The sequence below is a fragment of the Oncorhynchus gorbuscha genome, linkage group LG02 (genome assembly GCF_021184085.1).
Source record: "Oncorhynchus gorbuscha isolate QuinsamMale2020 ecotype Even-year linkage group LG02, OgorEven_v1.0, whole genome shotgun sequence".
Taxonomy (NCBI): domain Eukaryota; kingdom Metazoa; phylum Chordata; class Actinopteri; order Salmoniformes; family Salmonidae; genus Oncorhynchus; species Oncorhynchus gorbuscha.
Window position 1 is genome coordinate 64,680,062 of NC_060174.1, and position 20,331 is coordinate 64,700,392.

The following is a 20,331-nucleotide window of genomic DNA, read 5'->3' on the forward strand; positions in this document are numbered from 1 at the left end:
TCCATTTGAGTGAACACTGTCACAGCACAGCCATGTTATTAGTCTTCAATGAGGAATCGACGTTACACGGGTTGTCACGACAACCAGCTGTGATTCAGAGTGCCTGGGATAGGTCTCCACCTCCAGCAAGAAGCACTAGCCTTGAGATCTGAGCAGATGCTGAGCCAGCCAGCCAATCACATGTGAGCAAAGGGAAAAAGATGACATCATAGGCAAATTAGGGCAAATGGAGTGAGTCTGTGGTTTGTCATCACCGCCCATCCAGGAAGTCCGAGAGAGAGAAATGATTATCTACCTAATTATTATGTAATTATTACCTGCTTCACTTGCTTTTGGCAATGTTAACATATGTTTCCCATGCCAATAAAGCACCTTGAATTGATTTGAATTGATAAAGAGGCTGGTGAGGCTGCAAAGAGAGAAAGCACAGTCTACATTAGCTGACTTCCTCTGTCTGGGGGACAACTACAGTCCACTATGGTTATAGACCATACGACTGGCAGGGTCCAGGAACTGTAAGGGAACTGTAAATAAAATAGTCAACACATTTATGCAGCATGATATTGATAGCATTTAATGAAACCTGATATTGTGAAACTATTGTGTGTTAATCAATGCAGGTCTAATTCTTGCTGTAAGAAATAACACAGAAATAATTGGTATCATTACTGTATGTCTATATGTAATGTGCACACTTCTGGGAAGTAGCACATGTAAGTAAAGTTAGAGCTAGCAAAACAAGGAGGAAAATGTTTTAGCCATTCAGACTTGAGAGTGGTAGATAAAAAGAGATAGATATTGAAATATAATCCACCCTTCCTCCTGTCTCTCGCTGAGCTAGTTTGGTCTGTGAAACAAAATACCAACTGTGTCTGCCTCTCTCGCTCTGCCTCCTCCCCCTAGAGCTGCAGCCTTCATTAATATGCCACCTCCCAGCCAATGGACTGAGCAAGGCGGATGACATCATGAGCTAGGGAACAGTGAGCAGCCAGTGAAGCGTCCAGCCTGCCGAACAAGGCTGAGTTTAGGGTCAGGAACCGGTCTGACAAGAGAATGGCAATCCTGCCTGTAAACTGTCAATAGGACTTAACAGTTAAGGATGAACCTACCAGAACACTGGATCCAAAGGGGACACACCGAACAAGAGAATGTCAAGACATATTTCAGGTAATCCCTTGTCTGTGTATGCGATAGAATATGTGGATATGAGAAGGAGGTGGGCTGTGCATGTAAGGGGTGCTTTGTAGCCTTATTTCCTTCTTCCCTGCATTCTGCCTTGCTAGAAAGGAGGAGGAGGAGAAGGCAGCTGTGTTTATCTACGTTGTGTCTTATCACAGAGAGAGAGGAAATGGATGCCTGCATCTGTGTGGATTGGCTTTCAATGCCATTACTGGCCAGCTCAATGTTATCAACCTGCCATCCCCTCCCTCCTTTCCTGGATTTTATGGACCCCACCACCCTTGTGTTTCCAAAAAAGCATCTTTGTTGATGTGAGAGCCTGAATCGGTGGCGTCTGTTAGAGCCGTGAGTGTGTGTGTGTGTTTGTGTGTGTGTGTGTATTTGTGTGTGTGTGTGTGTGTGTGTGTGCCAGCCCTGTAGCAAAGCAGCAGCTGCAGTGGCAACACGGTAACAAAAAGAGGAAATGCTATTTTGGGTGCTAACGTGCGAGGCTGTTAGAGGCTTTGCGAGGCTGTGCGAAGCTGTGCGAAGCTGGCGGATGGATCTGAGCCGTAGAAGCTGTGGACGGGGATGGGGGAGTGATGGATGGTTATTATGTGCAAAGGGATGGCCCTTTGTTATCTCTGGGCTATTGCCTCTCGCCCCACTGTTTTAGAGAGGTTGTTTTTTTAGATTATTGATTTTTTTCCCTCTTTCCACACATAGACACAGAGAGCTGTGTGTGATGAGGCTCTGTCTGTCTCCTGCTTTATACATGTATGTGTGGAGTTCTTTCATGGCGGCCCTGCCGGCTGTGGTGACACAGGGAGATATACAGCGTCTGGTCACCTGACAGCGATGGGGATGGGGGCGGGGGGCTGCTCCCGTGGGAGCTGAGCGATCCTGCCTCAGTGAGGGAGGGAGTGGGATTGGGTCAGTCAGTCATCTATCCATTCTATCCATCACAATCGGCTGCTGTTCATTTACACGCTGGTGTCAATGCAAGATAGAGTAGGGCTGAGAGGACGGGTGAGAGATTCCACCTCTTCCTGGACGCACAGTCATCCCCATGTTTGTGTGAAGCACAACCTTCTGGGAAAGCTGTTCTCTTTAAAAAAGGATGCTGGGATGCTAATCCATGTGTGTGTATGTGTATGTGTGTGTGTTGGGCTGTATGTGTATGTGTGTGTGTTGGGCTGTAGTGTTGATGCAGACATCAGGAGTGTTACATCTATTCAATATCGACCCGAACACCTGCTCCATCTCTCTCTGCTCCTCACTGACAACAATTACACAGAATTAGAACAACCTCTAACCCTCACATACCCTCATTGTTGCTATCAGCATGGCCCATAAATTAGGAACCACTTCAGCTTTTAAGAGGAGCTCTTATTTTCTTTGTGTGTGTGAAAGTTCTCTCATCACAAGTAAACATAGATCCAGCGGGCCATTCTAATTCCCTCTGTTTTCTTTAACCTATTCATGTAGAGCCATATAAACACTATGATTATACTAGCTGTTTATCTACAGTATCATCTAGTGAAACTGAAGACCTCTTGTCACAGTTGTCCTTAGGTGGTTGCTGGGTGACAGACAGAGTGACAGAGTGACAGAGTGACAGAGTGACAGAGTGACAGAGTGACAGACAGACAGACAGACAGACAGACAGACAGACAGACAGACAGACAGACAGACAGACAGACAGACAGACAGACAGACAGACAGACAGACAGACAGACAGACAGACAGACAGACAGACAGACAGACAGACAGACAGACAGACAGACACTATGGTGTTAAATGCTGAGCTGTAGTCGATGAACAGCATTCTCACATAGGTATTCCTCTTGTCTAGATGGGTTAGGGCAGTGTGCAGTGTGGTTGTGATTGAGTCGTCTGTGGACCTATTGGGGCGGTAAACAAATTAGAGTGGATCTAGGGTATCAGGTAGGGTGGAGGTGATATGGTCCTTGACTCGTCTCTCAAAGCACTTCATGATGTCGGAAGTGAGTGCGTTTTGCTCAGTTACCTTTAGCTTTCTTGGGAACAGGAACAATGGTGACCCTCTTGAAGAATGTGGGAACAGCAGACTGGGATAAGGCTTGATTGAATATGTCCGCAAACACACCAGCCAGCTGGTCTGCGCATGCTCTGAGAACATGGCTGGGGATGCCGTCTGGGCCTGCAGCCTTGCGAGGGTTAACACATTTAAATGTTTTACTCACGTCGGCTGCAGTGAAGGAGAGTCCGCAGGTTTTGGTAGCAGGCCGTGTCAGTGGCACTGTATTGTCCTCAAAGCGAACAAAGAAGTTGTTTAGTCTGTCTGGGAGCAAGACACCCTGGTCCGCGACGGGGCTGGTTTTCTTTTTGTAATCCGTGATTGACTGTAGACTCTGCCACATACCTCTTGTGTCTGAGCCGTTGAATTGCAACTCTACTTTGTCTCTACACTGACACTTAGCTTGTTTGATTGCCTTGCGGAGAGAATAAGTACACTGTTTGTATTTGGTCATGTTTCCGGTCACCTTGCCCTGGTTAAAAGCAGTGGTTCGCACTTTCAGTTTTGTGCGAATGCTGCCATTAATCCACGGTTTCTGGTTTGGGAATGTTTTAATAGTTGCTGTGGGTACGACATCGCCGATGCACTTGCTAATAAACTCACTCACCGAATCAGCATATTCATCAATGTTGTTGTTTGACGCAATGCGGAACATATCCCAATCCACGTGATCGAAGCAATCTTGAAAGCGTGGAATCAGATTGGTTGGACCAGCGTTGAACAGACCTGAGCGCGGGAGCTTCCTATTTTAGTCTTTGTCTACAGGCAGGGAGCAATAAAATGGAGTCGTGGTCAGCTTTTCCAAAAGGAGGGTGTAATTGTGTAAAGGCAGTGATGTAGTGCTGTGTTCCAAACAAAACAACTGCAAGTGTGCTTGCTGTATTTCCTCAACGGCACCGCTAGGAGAGCTCATAAAAGCACCTTATGGTTGCTGACTCTTCTTTGATTTATAAAAGTGAATTGGAATTACTTAAGAACTGTGCACACCATCACAAATTGTTCTGAAATCATGTCTGTAGTTAGTAACAGATACAATTAGGATTCCTGAAACCTTATTTTGTTGAAATATAATTGGATCTCTGACAAATTAAGCTTATTGATTACACCCAAATTGTCCGTTTTAATTTATAGGATTCAGATAATATTCAATAAATATAGTACCCAACATCCTATTTTGACTACACTTCTTCCTACCAATGAGTAAGACATTAGGAATCCCCCCCAAAAATGTCAAAAGCCACCCACTTGCGCCTAACACCCCATGCCGATCCCACCACAACAACCAGTATACCGTATCAGTATATTTGACAAGCAGTATGAAGCTGTGGCTTGGAGAATTGCTTCTCCATACTATGTCATGTATTCCTTATGAATCTGGTGAAGTTTTTTCGCTTGCATTATTTGCCATATAGAGTGAACTTACCAGGTATTGACCACTAAATGCAGCTGTTTCTGTTATACCGCCACAATATTTGATCCATTGTGCTGGTCTCTTGTCTTTATTAAATAGATCACAACATTCCATTTGCAACCTTGGCTAGAAAAACAATAGATTTGTCTCATTATGAAAATAAATGGTATGGTCCTCCTCACAATTCAAGCCATTCCTCCATGAAATGACATGGAACTTTTCACAAGCTCTAGTATGTCAATGCTTTATATTTTACCCTAGTGTGAATAAATCCAAATGCTATGGCTAATAATAATTTGTTTGACTGGTGTAGATCTGAATAATCATGCAAGAGCATGGCTTTCCTTTGCAGAGTAGAAGGATAAACAGTGATGAGGGGAGATGTTGTGTGTGTGCGCACATGTGTGCACGTGTGTGACAGTGAGGGCTGTCATTATTGAAGAGTAGGACTGTGCGTGGTGCTGCTGAGGCTTATCCCCACAGGAGGGAGGCTGTGTAAACGGGGGCTTGATGAGGAGCTGGATGTAGGAGTCCACTGACAGTTTTTGCTTTGTGCTCAAGCCCAGGCTAGTGATCACTGAGCAGCAGTGTCTATCTCCTTCCAAATAAACACAACTTCTCCTGACACCAGAATAACAAGGCCCAGTGTTGCAGCTATACAAAAAGGTACACTCTCTGGCTCAGGATGCAACACCTCTGATTGGATAAGGAGGTTGCAGGATACCTGTGATTGGATGAGGAGGTTGCAGCACAAGAATGGTCGTGGTTAAGGAGGCAGAAGAGAGGACACTGGCTGTTCACTTCACTTCCCCAGTGCAGCTCAATGTGTCTCACCCTCATTGACTCCTCACACCTCCAGGCCTGACTGAACACATTAACCACATACTGTATGCTCCTCGTGACTTAAGACACAATTAATTCAGTAGTCTCTCGGACCAACAGAGGCAACCAGATTTAGATCAGAACATATCACATTTTTTTAGGTCAGTTATACGAGTGAAATAAGAGATGAGATCAGAATAGGAGCCGTGTGTATATTAGTCTGAACTAGTCTATTCATAAACAAACAACAGGTTTGTCCGACCTAGCCTACTGGTTGGCTGTCGCCTGGCTGTTTGTCCAATCAGGGTTGTGATGTGTGTGTGTGTGCTGTATAGCGCTGTGTTCAGTTCGCTGTGCTACCTCAGGACAGGACAGCATGGCGGTTGGTCGGTGAATGTAACCCAACACATGGGGCTTCTCTTACATCACCTCAGCCAACTGCTTACAAAAGCTCCAGAAGACCCAGCGCCTTGTGTCTGCCTGCTGCCTGTCAGCTGGCCATCTGAAATGTGATATTACATACAAATAGGCCTACAACCGTCTGCTTAGGATAGTAACGTAAAGCGTTATAACACTCTGGTGCTGACGACTGTTGGGCAGTGGGCAATGTGCTCTGCCAGAGTGGAGTAGGTTAGAAATGCTTTGAGCAGAGTGTAATAGTGAAATGGCCTAGTCTTAAGAAGTGTGCTGTGCTCCAGTGTTGTAGTGTGTGGAGCTGTAGTGTTGTGGTGCTAGGTGATATCAGGGCCATGGTCTGTGTACTGGATTAGCATGGAGGATTGAGAGCCATCTGGCCATTTTGCCTGAGAGAGGTGGGGGTGGAGGGAGGGTGTAGGAAGCACACTCACACACTGACACATTGACCCCCCCCCCATCTTCATGCTCTCTGTCTGTTGCTGGTTGTTGGTGTGTGTCCACGTGCATGTCTGGGTGTGTTTATGGTTTGTTGTACATTCATCTACAGTACCTACCTGCCACCCCTCATTGTGTCATGCAAACATGGACTGTAGGCACTATGGTGTCTTTGAGGACAGGGCCAGTTCAGTAAAGATCAGTCATCGGCCGCCATGGGAACCTGTTTTAACTATAACCAATATCACATTTTACTAGACCACATCGGCTACACTGTGGTCAGACTCACAGCCTGTAAGGAGAGGACAGTTTTCACAGCAACTCACAGATGTAACCATGCCACCATCAGACTACTAGCTAACCATGCTATTCCGAAAGCTCCCTTTTCCTTTCAAAATCTACAATGATTGTTTCCTCTCATCGTGGTATTACGGGGAGGACTGGTGGCAGAGAAAAGTGGTGCTGGCCAATGACAGTATGGGGTTAATGAAGTATCGGCCCCAATCTGTTCCTGTACTACAGCAGGCCCGATGACTGACTCACTGACTCACTGACTGACTGACTGACTGACTATGGTGGCTTATATGGCGAGAGAGGGAAAGACTCCCATTAGCTTTAGGTCCACTCCACAAGACCTACTTTCATCCACCGACTGCCGTGCCATGTGATTATATATACTACTACCACTAATAATAGACACAGAAACACAACACTCTACTCAGCAAACTGGATGCAGTTTATCACAGTGCCATCCGTTTTGTCACTAAAGCACCTTATACTACCCACCACTGCGACTTGTATGCTCTAGACGGCTGGCCCTCGCTACATATTCGTCGCCAGACCCACTGGCTCCAGGTCATCTACAAGGCCATGCTAGGTAAAGCTCCGCCTTATCTCAGTTCACTGGTCACGATGGCAACACCCATCCGTAGCACGCGCTCCAGCAGGTGTATCTCACTGATCATCCCTAAAGCCAACACCTCATTCGGCCGCCTTTCGTTCCAGTACTCTGCTGCCTGTGACTGGAACAAATTGCAAAAATCGCTGAAGTTGGAGACTTTTATCTCCCTCACCAACTTCAAACATCAGCTATCTGAGCAGCTAAGCGATCGCTGCAGCTGTACATAGTCTATTGGTAAATAGCCCACCCATTTTCACCTACCTCATCCCCACAGTTTTTATTTATTTACTTTTCTGCTCTTTTGCACACCAATATCTCTACCTGTACATGATCATCTGATCATTTATCACTCCAGTGTCAATCTGCAATATTGTAATTATTCGCCTACCTCCTCATGCCTTTTGCACACATTGTATATAGACTCCCCTTTTTTTCTACTGTGTTATTGACTTGTTAATTGTTTACTCCATGTGTAACTCAGTGTTGTCTGTTCACACTGCTATGCTTTATCTCGGCCAGGTCGCAGTTGCAAATGAGAACTTGTTCTCAACTAGCCTACCTGGTTAAATAAAGGTGAAATAAAAAATAATTTAAAAAAACACATAGTACTCAAAATTCCACAACGGTACTACTTTTAGGGTAACTTCTGTTCAATTAAAATGTGACGTTTCTAAACCGTAGCTAAGCTCGTTGGTTAAGTAAGCGATAATCAACGAGGGGCTATGCGTGCTATGGAAAACAATGAACGGCGTGGATCACAAAGCGCTAGCAGAGTGGAACTGACATTGCGCTGAGTTGCAATATTTTCCAGAGAACGCATAGAGCCCCAAGTTGATTATCCCTTTTATACCATGGCTATAATTTAACACATTTGCCACTAGGAATGTGTTCATTTGCCAGTAGAAATGTTCAACATCCACTGAAGTAGCAAGCAATTTTAATATAGCTACAGTAGTTGCCTTGGTGACCAAACAAACAGACTTGTTAGTTTAGCTAGCTAACCATACCATCAATCCTAGCTTGCTATTATGAGAATCTAATTCAACAATACCAATAATGTTTTCAATTCTATTTTTGCTTTCAAAAGCAGCCCAAAGAAAATGTGTAAGTATGAACTATAGCCATTGAATTCTACCGTGCCAATATACCGTGCATTATAGCAAAATAATGCACACTCTAGAATGCCCTTCAAACCAATCACAAAGCATTATTTAGCAGCGGATAGAAAATCAAGCCATGGCACTGGCAAATGTCATGACCGTTTACTCACATACAAGTTACACCAGGTCCATATTTAATCCATTTGGCATATGATTATCTCTTTGTAATCCCAACATGAGGCGAATACAACAGCATGATCACTCATAAAAATCCAGTAGGATAGTGCATGCAAATGTGAACCGTGTATCTGGGACATACTTGAATGTATTCATATTCAAAAATGTAATATTCTCACTTTATGGTCCTCTGTAGCTCAACTGAGAATAAAGTGAGAATATTGCATAAAGCATGGTGTTTGGAACGGCAGGATAGTAGGTTAAAAAAAATACAGGAACCTTCCCGCTAGCCATGATTGGCTGAGATAATGGATTAGCTTTACATGCCATGTAGCATGCTTCTGTCTATAACATAAGCTGTATGTGTGGATAATCCTGTCTACCGCACCTTTTTTTGAAAAATATCATAAAGAACTGAAAAAGGTTTGGCTACTGCTCTCAACATTGCTGCCCTGAAGTTAATAACGCTATCGACAAAGCTCAGTGGGAAAACGCTGTGATGGACTACTTTCTGGAGGATGATAGTGCCACGCTGACTCTCTCTGACTATGAAAATGAATCAAAGAGGAAATCCCTGATTTAGGTCAAAACATTTTCATTGAACCAGACGTTGTAAGTGAAAAAACGGTGTCGTTGTCATGAAAGAAGTTGACCACGTTTTGAAATCAGTGGAAGCAGAGAGGTGAATGCCAAATGCGGATAGAGTTCTAAGAGGACACAGAAAGAAGACTACTATATAAAACAACTTTTTCTGGATAACATCTTCAAACTAAGGGCAACCATGGCAGAGGGAGAAGCGTTCATCCATATATATGGGTAAGAGTCTAGCTACATTTTCAGATATTATAGTTTCTAATTTTGTCAGAAAGTCATTTCCATTGCAAGTTAAAGCGTACTGTTAGCTCGCTCACTAGCTTGCTTCAGCTTGTGGCTCTTTAGCTAATGTAACTGTATCCTGTGCATGTGACAAATACACTTTAGATTTTATGTGTGTTTACCAGAGACGGTAATGTGAAGAACAACATGACCTGCACCAAAGTCAGATTAGGATATAGAACAAGGACTAGATCAAGTTTATTTTTACTACTACTTTTTGCTAGTTACTTTCAATAATTTTTGTCATGAAATCTTTGGTTGTTTACTACACTGTGAATCCTTAAAGAGATGGGTGGGGCTAAGGCTTAAGAGGGTGTGAATGATGCTGAATGTGTGTAAACAAAGAAGAGCTCTCCAGTAGGTGTACCAAAACATTCACAGGCCATTTTTTCAAAGTTGATTAACTTTCAAAGCATAATTATTTTCTCATTGTTTCCCAACTGCAGTGTTTGATATACCATTTTCTAGCTTAGAGTCTCTAATTTTATCCAATGTAAAAAACACAATTTTAAATTTTGCTACATAGGACCAAATCCAGGTGGTGAGTCACATATTAGATCGGCGGTCATTTACCAACATTTCGATTAGTAATTCAACTTAACTTAATTGGCTGGGCTCCTAGTCAGACTCAGGAGGCATGAATACCATCTACCACTTCCGAGTATATCACTCGCTAAAGTTCAGTCCCTGGAAAATAAAGTAGACGAGCTCAGGTCGAGGATCTCCTTCCAGAGAGACACCAGGGACTGTAACATACTATTTTTTTCACGGAATCATGGCTCTCTCCAGATATACTGTCCCCGTCCATTCAGCCAGTGGGGTTCACCGTCCATCGCGCGGACAGGATGAAAGAACTCTACAGGGGAAAGGAAAGGTGGAGGTGTATGTTGCATGATGAACTACTCATGGTGTGATAGTGATAACGTATAGACATTCTAGTTATTTTGTTCTACCAATCTGGAATACCTCACCATCAAATGCACCCTCCAGGTGTCAGTACGAAGCCGAGGAAGTTTACCGAGGTTACATGGAAGGTGCTCTTTTCAGTCTTCACATAAAGGTTATGGTCAAGGAGCTGTTGAAGAACCTTTTGCACGTGCTGTATGTCTTCCTTCAGGGAGTTGGAGTAAATCAGGATGTCATCAATGTAGACAATGAGAAAGCAGTTGAACATATCCTGGAAAACCTCATTCTTAAAGGATTGGAAGATGGCATGACCAGGTATTCGTAGTGCCCTCAAGTGGTGATACAGGCCGTCTTCCATTCGTCGCCTTCAAGTATACGGACAAGGTTATATGCACTTCGCAGGTTGAGTTTAGTATAGATGTTGGTGCGACCCATTTGTTCAAGGGTCGCTGGAATCAGAGGAAGAGGGAAACGGTTCTTGACCGTGATGTCATTCGAGGAACGATAATCAATACATGGACGAAGACCACCATCCTTTTTCCCAACGAAGAAGAAGTTGGATGCAGCCGGGGAAGAAGAAGGACAAATGAAACCGTTTGGATGATTCATCAATGTAGTTCTCCATTGCCTAATTTTCCATGATAGATAAGGGGTAAACACAGCCCTTCGGTGGGGACACTCCAGGGAGTAAGTCAATAGCACAGTCTCCTGGGCGATGTGGTGGCAGAGTGGAGGCCTTGATTTTGCTGAAGACATTGCTGTACTAGGCGTATTCAGACGGTATGGTGGGCGGCACTGCCGAGGTAGAGTCCTCAATGGTGGTGGCTCTGCAGGGTAGGCTGAGACAACTGGAGAAGCAGGTAGAAGACCAGGACAGTAGTTTACCTTGTTGCCACGAGATGGCAGGGTTGTGACGACAAAGCCAGGGGTGTCCGAGGATGAGTGGCTGTTTGGGGGAAGAGAGTTCCACGAGTTGAATGGTTTCGGTGTGGAAGACTCCAATCTGGAGGGTGACTCTCTGTGTCAGGTGCGTGATAAAGCCCGTGCCCAATGGCTGCCAGTCCAGGGTGTTAACCCTTAAGGGAGGAGTGACAGGTATTAGATCATTGTCAGGCTCTTGTACTAGCTGGTGATCGATAAAATGACCTGCTGCTCCCGAATCTATCAAACCTTCTATGTACTTGGTAAACCCCTTCACGGTTATCAATACTGTGACGGAGAATTGCTTCTGGGAGATATGTAGAAATAAGGACATGCACCTGCATGGCAGCGGGGGGGCCTTTATCATCTCTCTGTGGGGGACGAACATGGCAGTGGCTGAGTAGATGATCTTTCCCTCCACAATATAGGCAGAGCCCTCTTTGGATCTGCTTTTGACGTTCGATACATGGGAGAAGAGCAGGGCCCAACTGCATGGGCTCTGGAAGACTCGGACAGAGTCATGGAAAGAGAAGGTTTCAGGTTCCTGGGTGGCAGAGTTCTTTGGCAATGAGGTGGTCGATGGAGATGGACATACGAATGTATTGATTTAAATCCTGAAGGTCACCTCTACAGGCCAGCTCCACCTGAAGTTCCCTGTTGAGCCCTCTTCAGTAGACAGTAAGTAAAGCAGCCTCATTCCATCCACTCCTTGCAGCCATGTTGAGGAACTCGAGGACAGACTCGGCAGCTGAATTACGTTCTTGTTGAAGTTCTACGAGGAGGTCTCCTATAGGACGACCAGAGGGAGAGTGATCGAATACCTCTTTGAAGAGGGTGTGGAAATGGGTCTCGGATCCGAGTTCTGTGCTGTTGGCAATCTATATGGCGTTGACCCAATCGAGGGCTTTGCCTGTGAGTATAGACACAACAAAATCCACCCTGCTCTTGTCGGTGGCGAAGTTAGTGGGTTGTGCTCAATGTATTTGCTGCATTGCATCAGAAATCCCTGACATTTCCCAGGTGAACCGTCATATTGTCCAGGCATAGGTATGAACGAAGGAGGGCTATGAGTTACGATACCTGGCATCGGAGGAGTAGAGATGTCAAAGCTCCTCTTGCTGGGTTAGGCGCCACTGTAGCGTCGCTGATTCCATTCCATTATTGGGTGAGGTATTCTGCACTGAACACTCAGGGAGAAAAAGGTGTAGATTCACATGCAGAGCGAGGCAGGTGTTTATTAAGCCTTCGCAGAAGGCAGGAATCGGGGTCACAGGCAGGCAATGGTCAACCACAGGTAGGCAGTCAAAAGCAAACAATACAGTACCTCACAACCATACAAACAGAAAGAATTGAACTAAGTAGGGAGCTGATGAGACCAGGTGAGAAATGAACACAGGTGAAATAAATTAACAGAAATGAAAGACAGGGCTACGTTCCAGAACACAAAAAACAGGGCTACGTTCAAGAACACAAAGAAAAAGAACAAAAGGTAGACTAAGAAAAGAAAAGCAGAACCTTACACAAACTGGAAACCGCATATCCTGAGGCTGCATTTATTGTAGCCTTAATAAGGGAAATCTAAGGATAACGCTACCGAAGTTCTATCACATCTCCTGTGCTTCTCGCTCATCGAGAACTTTGGACCATTGCTACTCCCTCTTCCAGGACAGCTAAAAGGACCTCCCCACCCTCCCTTTGGCAAATCAGATCATTCCTCCATTTTGCTCCTCCCTCCTATTGGCAGAAACTTAAACAGGATGTACCCGTGGTAAGGAATGCTCAACATTGATCTGACCAATCGGAATCTATGCTTCAAGATTGTTTTGATCACATGAACTGGGAAATGTTCAGGGTTGCCTCTGAGAATAGTATTGACAAATACACTGACTAAGGGATAGAGTTCATCAGGAAGCGCATAGAGGATTTATTCCCACTGTGACGATTAGAATTTATCCAAACCAAAGACCGTAAATAGATGGCCACATTCGCACAAAACTGAAAGTGCGAACTACCATGGCAAGGTAACTGGGAACATGGACTTGTACAAACAGATCAGCTATGCCCTCCGTAAGGCAATCAATGAGGCAAAGCGACAGTACAGGGTCAAAGTGAAATCACAATTTAACAGCTCAGGCATGAGATGTATTTGGCAGGGACTTCAGATTATAAAGGGAAATCCAGCCACATCGCGGACACTGACGCCTCTCTCCTGGACAAGTTAAACACCTTATTCATCCGCTTTGAGGAAAACACAGAGCTACCAACACAGACCACTGATGCTAACAAGGACTCTGATCTCTCTAGGGTACGTGGGACGGTAGCGTCCCACCTGGCCAACATCCGGTGAAATTGCAGAGCTCGAAATTCAAAAATACTCAATTCAAATATTTAACATTCTTGAAACTATGTGTTATACATCAAAATAAAGCTCAACTTCTTGTTAATCCAGCCACCGTGTCAGATTTCAATAAGGCAAATGAATCCCAAACGTTACTAATAAACTTTTCCAAACAAGTCAAACAATGTTTATAATCAAACCTTAGGTATCCTAATACGCAAATAAACTATACAATTTAAGACGGAGAATAGTATGTTCATTACCGGAGATAAATAAGAAAGAATGCGCTTTCCTCCACGCGCTTGGAAACACTACAGCCAAAATGGGAGCCACCTAGAAAAACTACAATATCTGGGTCATTTTTCCAAAAACCAGCTTGAAACTCTTTCTAAAGACTGTTGACATCTAGTGGAAGCCCTAGAATCTAATCTGCAATTTGGGAGGACTTGGGCTTATAATTATAGTACTAGCCATTGAAAATAGTGGTAAGCTGAATTTCTTTTGGGGGGGGGGGTGGTTTGTCCTCTGGGTTTCGCCTGCCATATCAGTTCTGTTTTACTCACAGACATATTTTTAAAAGTTTTAGAGATATTAGAGTGTTTTGTATCTAAATCTACCAATTATATGCATAACCTTGCTTCTGGGCCTGAGTAACAGGCAGTTTATTTTGGGCATGCTTTTCATCCGGATGTCAAAATACTGCCCCCTACCCCAGAGAGATTAACCCTTGCAAGGCTGCCGGCCTTCCAAGCTGCGTCCTCAGAGCATGTGCAGACCGACTGGCTGGAGTGTTTACGGACATATTCAATCTCTCCTTATCCCAGTCTGTTGTCACCACTTGCTTAAAAATGTCCACCATTGTTCCTGTACCCAAGAAAGATACCTGGGGAGGACTGCCACCAGTCCTCCCTAGGTAACTGAACTAAATTACTATTGCCCTGTAGCACTCACTTCTGTCATCATAAAATGCTTTGAGAGGCTAGTTAAGGATAATATCACCTCCACCTTACCCGACACCCTAGACCCACTACAATTTGCATACCACCCCAACAGATCTATGGATGACACAATTGCCAATGCACTGCACACTGCCCTATTCCATCTGGACAAGAGGAATACCTATGTGAGAATGCTGTTTATCGACTTCAACTCAGCCTTCAACACCATAGTATCCTCCAAGCTCATCACTAAGCTCAGGGCCCTGGGTCTGAACCCCACCCTGTACAACTGGGTCCTGGACTTCCTGACGGTAGGTAACAACATATCTGCCACGTTGATCCTCAACATGGGGGCCCCACAAGGTTGCTTCCTTAGCCCCCTCCTATACTTCCTGTTCACACATGACTGCGCGGCCACGCACGTCTCCAACTCAATCAAGTTTGCTGACGACACGACAGTGTTAGGCCTAATTACCAATAGCGAAGAGACAGCCTACAGGGAGGAGGTGAGAGCCCTGTCGGAGAGGTGCCAGGAAAATAACCTGTCCCTCCACATCAACAAAGGGAAGGAGCTGATCGTGGACTACAGGAGACAGAAGATAGAGCATGCCCCCACCCATATCGATGGGGCCACAGTGGAGAGGGTGAAAAGCTTCAAGTTCCTCGGTGTGCACATCCCTGACAACCTGAAATGGTCCATCCACACAGACCATGTGATGAAGAAGGTGTAACATAGTCATTGACACTGATCACGTTTAATAATGTTTATATACTGTTTTACCCACTTCATATGTATTCTAGTATATATTCTGTATTCTAGTCAAGGATCATCCTATATAACTACTGCAGTACACACCTTTTCTATTTATATACATTGTTAATGTTGTAAATGATTATTGTAGATCTATATTCCAGACTTGTATTTTGTATTGTTAGGTATTACTGCACTGTTCGAGCTTGGAACATAAGCATTTTGCTGCCCCTGTGATAACATCTGCAAAATATGTGTATGCGACCAATACATTTGAATTTGATTTGATTGATTTAGTAGCCCCACAGCTCTCGGTTCATGGTCTGTGAGCAGACAAGGGTTGGATCCAAATCCCATATAGCTAGGTCTGTTCTATCTATCTATCTATCTATCTATCTATCTATCTATCTATCTATCTATCTATCTATCTATCTATCTATCTATCTATCTATCTATCTATCAACACACACTATGAAAGTTGGTGTCGCTGTATTGAAATGAGACCCCTTGAAAGCTGTATTCTTTCAACACCATTGCCAATTGTATAGGCAATCTACCAAGTAGGTTCACAGTGTGCTAAGAACACTGAATAATGTGTAGGGTCTTAGAAAACCATAGAATAACCCACTCCTCCAAGAGGTACCGTAGGACTGTAATGGCTCGCACGCGTGCCTGCACGCCCGCTCACTCACTGGCCAAGATAAAGCACAGCAGTGCGACAATAAACAACAACACAGAGTTACACATGGGATAAACAAACGTACGGTAAATAACACAATAGAAAAATATGTGTACAGTGTACAGTGCAAATGTAGAAGAGTAGGGAGGTAAGGCAATAAATAGGCCATAGTGGCAAAATAATAACAATGTAGCATTAACACTGGAGTGATAGATGTGCAGATGATGATGTGCAAGTAGAGATACTGGGGTGAAAAAGTGCAAAAAGATAAATAACGATATGGTTACGACGTAGTCGGATGTGCTACAGATTGGCTGTGTACAGGCACAGTGATCAGTAAGCTGCTCTGACAGCTGGTGCTTCAAGTTAGAGAGGGAGATATAAGACTCAAGCTTCAGTGATTTTGGCAATTTGTTCCAGTCAATTGGCACCGGAGAACTGGAAGGAAAGGCGGCCAAATTAAGTGTTGGCTTTGTGGATGACCAGTGAAATATACCTGCTGGAGTGTGTGCTACGGGTGAGTGTTGCAATGGTGACCAGTGAGCTGAAATAAGGTGGGGCTTTACCTAGCAAAGACTTATAGATGACCTGGAGCCAGTGGGTTTGGCGACAAATGTGTAGTGAGGGCCAGCCAACGAGAGCATACAGTTCGCAGTGCTGGGTAGTATATGGGGCTTTGGTGATAAAATGGATCGTATTGTGATAGACTACATCCAGTTTGCTGAGTAGAGTGTTGGAGGCTATTTTGTAAATGACATCGCCGAAGTCAAGGATCGGTAGGATAGTCAGTTTTACGAGGGTATGTTTGGCAGCATGAGTGAAGGATGCTTTGTTGCAAAATAGGGAGCTGATTCTAGATTTAATTTTGGATTGGAGATGCTTAATGTGAATCTGGAAGGAGAGTTTACAGTCTAACCAGACACCTATGTATTTGTAGTTGTCCACATATTCTAAGTCAGAACTGTCCAGAGTCGTGATGCTAGTCGGGCGGAGTGTGTGCCGGCAGCAATCGGCTAGCTGAGAGAGGGGCCTAGCTTGAGACTAGCTCCAGGCTAACTGATGCTTGCTTCGGGACGGAGACGTTAGCCAGGAGTAGCCACTCGGATAGAAGCTAGCTAGCTGCGATGATCCGGTGTAAGGGTTCTTCCAGCTCCTACTAAATCATCTCCCTCCAAATGAATCTCCTCTCTGTGAATACCTACTCCCTAAACAGCTGTTTGTGTGAATACCAGTATGACGAGTGTACAGTACTACCCATGGAAAGAGATCACTTTAACACAACTGACCCAGAATAAATGGCAGGAATGATTTTCCTGTTATTATTTTATTATTTTGTGGGAAATGATTTTGAGCGGTCATTGAGTATAGACACAATACTTCTATGTCTTTTTAGTTCATTTTGCATCAGATGAGCAAGTGGAACACTCCTAGTTGGTCAGCTGGTTAGGGTTATCGCTAAGATTAATACTCCACTTGCTTTGTAGTGAATGACCTTGGGATTCACTGGGATCTCAGAGTAAGAAGAGTTAATCACACACACACACACACACACACACACACACACACACACACACACACACACACACACACACACACACACACACACACACACACACACACACACACACACACACACACACACACACACACACACACACACACACACACACACACACCATCCCACCTGCCACCTGTTCTGAGCTGCAGTTGAACTGTGGCTCATTGTGAATCTAATGGAGGTCTAGCGGCTGTATGCAAAGCAGGCCCAGTATCCCAGCAGCACCTAGAGGAGGGGGGGACTCAGGAAGGAATTCTGGGAGGAGGTGGAGCTTCTAGGGAGAAAGACTGATATATCAGTCAGAGGGACAGAAAGACAGATTATACAGAATCGGAATCACATGGAGTCAATTATCTATTACATTTCTAAGGGAATTGAATGAAAGAAGTTTAAATCTAAGAGCTTTCTTGTTCACGTACATTTCCCGTTTACATGATTATCTCTACATTATGGACATGAGGTAGCATTTACTGTACAAAAATAAATACAACTATAGCCTATAGTTTGTACCCAGTGGATCAGTGTGGACCTCCGAGAGTTTTGCAGCTCTCTACCTTGAGACTGGTCCCTCTATTGGCCCTGGCTCCATCAAAGAGAGACGTTGTTGTCAGCTGATCCCAGGACTGTTTTCTCTCTCTCTGTCTGTTCAAGTGAAGAGGAGGATAAAATAATCTTTTCATTCCTTCAAAGACTTCTGTTTCCGTGGTGACCTTGACAGGGAAATCACGCGAGAGGTGAGGGTTTGGGATTTAAAGAGATGACATCTGCTGTGGTTTGGCCTGTGTGTGGTGGTCTGCTCTCCACTGTGATCAGGGTCTGTGCTGTGCGCCCTCCCCTGTGCTGTGAGGAGAGAGCGTATGGAGAACAAGGCTGTTGTTTTGACGTGTCATTTTATAGGCTTTGAAGTAACGCGTGTCCGAATATTAATGTACAAAATTACAATAGGGATTTATTGTCGTCCAACATTTTCAGAGCTGCGTAAAAGCAATCAGAAATACTCCAATCCTGTAGAAATATTCTGCACAGCTCGTCATCCTAGTCTCAAGAGGTGATGATTGGTTATCCTAACAGCTCCCCCCTCTAACAGAGCAGAACTGGATCTGCCTCTTCAACGTCCACAACAGACCCCATTCCCTAGTTGCCCCCCCCCCCCCCATCCCCTCCACCAGCCCTAATGCTACATAGAGCCATGAGCCTGAGCCAGATCTAGAGGCTGAGCCTGCCTATCCTGCTCAGTGAGGCTCAACTTAGGCAGGCTCCTACAGCCAGCCCTCCCCCATTCCTCATCCACATCACTGGGCCAGCTCTAAATCACAGTCCTTCTACAGCTCCTCCTGCTTTAGCCAGGGGAACTTCAGCATTAATGTTTGATCAGAGCCAAAGAGCAGGGAAAATAACAGTTCTTCATGGATATAGTAATAGTTGCATAGGAAACATCCCCAGTAATATCTGGGATAATGGTGGGCCGTGTACTGTATAGCCAGTAGGCAGTGGTGTGTGTGCTGGCTCCCTGTGGCTTTCTTGACACGTGTACAGTCCTGTTTCTGTCAAGACGGCATATTCTAATGTGGCAACCGTAATGCAAACCCTGCCGAGCAAGAAGAGGAAGGGCAATTTAAGGCACGTTAGCCTCATGTCCCCGTTGCTACTTTTCTGCCTTTTTTTCCCCACAGCTTGTGGTCTTAAATTGGCATCATGGTATCATTTTGACGATGCTGCGTATGATGAATAATCCAACCAGAATACATTTTTTTTTAAATTAAGTATTGCGCTATTTATTGATGAATCACAGAGTCTCTTGATGACAGAGTGATTCTGTTTTCCCTCCTGGGCAGTTGACATATTTAAGCATTACAAAAACCTCTTGTTATCTAACCCTACCATCGTGTACATAGAAAAAAGAGTGTTGTTTGTTGATTGCCGGTGCTGTTGTTTTTTAAAATGTTGGATGGGATCAGAGATGGAGAAACAGGAGATGCTCCTTAGGGGCAGTGCACTCATACAGTGAAAAGTACACTAACTGCCTCCCTGCCTGTCAGTCTGCTGACATTGCCCAATAAATAGGTCAGTGTTTTACCCTAAAGTCAGTGAAGGATAAGGAATGTATGGGCGCCTGTGATACGTCCATCTTTAGCTGTCCCTGTGGACCACTCAGCAGTACTAAAGCATCCATTAGTCATGTGACTAGCCAGAGGGCCACACCCATGGGGGAGGGAAGAGAAGGGAACTTCCTGCAGTCAACCTGCTGATGACATCATACATGTACAGCAGAGATATAGTTAACTAACAGTGCAAATGCTTTTACTTTCTATGTACTTATCCTTTCACTTCTAGTGCATTGATTCTAGCTCCCAGTAGTTACAGTATAGTGTATTGTGCGTTCCCTGATGAATAGATAGAGTACTCATTGAGTATGCTTGATGTTACAGACCCCAATGCCTGCGGTTGTTGACACAAATCATCATATTCATGAATATGCCCCCGTGGCCTACACTCAGGTGTAGTCTTGATCATGTAGTCCTTGTAGAGGACCATGAGTCAGAGGTGCCATCGATGAAGCCCTGTGCTGTGACCCTGTGGTCCTGTCTGTCTGTGCAGGAATAATGGGATGCATTCGCAAGTGCCCTGTGCTGTGGCCCTGTGGTCCTGTCTGTCTGTGGAGGAATAATGGGATGCATTCGCAAGTGTTGTTTCAATGACCTGCGGGCGGAAGGCTTTGAACTTCCTTTCACTTTGATTGGCTGACCAGATAAGGGACCTGATTGGTCTGTGTTATTACTGTAATGGTCACATAAGGCCTGCGTCTGGGCGCTGGATATGAACTACAGTACAACACTGCTCTATTATAGTGACCTAATGAAAAAGCACAACTGTTTTACCACAA

At 44.6% G+C, this 20,331-nt stretch overlaps 1 protein-coding gene across 1 annotated transcript in view; it reads left to right on the forward strand.

The window, feature by feature from the left end:
* Positions 1-903: 903 nt before the first annotated feature.
* The window catches only part of LOC124007196 (serine/threonine-protein kinase PAK 3-like), a 56,408-nt gene continuing 36,980 nt past the window's right edge, over positions 904-20,331 (forward strand). The window contains exon 1 of the mRNA XM_046317590.1: positions 904-1,167. The gene's annotated coding sequence lies outside the window, so the exon portion shown is untranslated. The remainder of the gene's footprint in view (positions 1,168-20,331) is intronic.